The sequence below is a fragment of the Penaeus monodon genome, chromosome 25 (genome assembly GCF_015228065.2).
Source record: "Penaeus monodon isolate SGIC_2016 chromosome 25, NSTDA_Pmon_1, whole genome shotgun sequence".
Lineage (NCBI taxonomy): Eukaryota > Metazoa > Arthropoda > Malacostraca > Decapoda > Penaeidae > Penaeus > Penaeus monodon.
In genome coordinates this window covers 36,875,123-36,875,961 of record NC_051410.1, presented here as the reverse complement: position 1 = coordinate 36,875,961, position 839 = coordinate 36,875,123, and the positions used below count along the sequence as shown (strand labels likewise).

The 839-nt window shown below is 55.5% G+C and overlaps 1 protein-coding gene across 1 annotated transcript in view; it reads right to left on the bottom strand.

Annotated features, from left to right (window-relative positions):
- LOC119589210 (zinc finger SWIM domain-containing protein 4-like) overlaps positions 1–839 on the bottom strand; it is a gene marked incomplete at its 5' end in the record, with an annotated part of 30,678 nt that overhangs the window by 24,583 nt on the left and 5,256 nt on the right.

Sequence of the window (839 nt, the reverse complement as noted above, 5' to 3'; positions counted from 1 at the left end):
GCAGAGCAGAGGCAGCACCATTCCACACTAACGCCCGGCCTCTAACAACCTCTGGCCCCAAACCAAATGTGTTTGAGTTGCGAGGCCCTTGCATACACGACCGAACGAGGGGAGAGGCCGACGCTCGCTCTGCCAAAGTCTTCCGTATCTTTCCCCTCGCTTGCTTCCTCTTCTTCCTCCTTCTCCGCCAATCACGTGAGCCCCCTCGTCTGCCCAAGAAGATCTTCCACGCAAAGGGCAGTTATTATAACGAAATTATCAAAATTATTAAACTGAAATTAATTGAAGCAACAGCTGCCACAATCCGCAGTTTCCCCTCGAATATCAAATGTCACTTAGGTCCCTTTTTCCCTCATATGCAAGAGGCAATCTTTGTGCAGCCACAGGGGTAACATCGATCCTCAAGGAAACAAGCAATTTCAGCCCTTAGCGCCCCGTGCAATAGAGCCGATGTCTGGAGGAAGCCTGGTGCCCCTTTCCCCAAACCTCGTAATCGTTTGTTTTTGCGCTTTGCTGGTGGGAACACAGTTGAAGGGGATGGAGCCTTCCGCAGCTTAAAGGGAGATGATCCAGAGCGCCTGCCGCTGCCACGCACGCCGGAGGCCCCGTCGGCGAGGATTTTCCTGGTTTAAAAGCGACAGCGAACTCGACCGCGAGCCGCCCCTCCGCATGTGGCACCGGCCCGCCAGGCCATCGAGACAAGGTGAGCAATCATTCGACTTCGGGTTTTGTCACGCCGACGGAAATCTAAAGGCGATCAATCCCTGCTCCCGGACCGGCCGCTCCCCTTTAAGCCGCGACGGAGCTCTGGGAGAGAGACACGCGGAGAGAGGCACGGG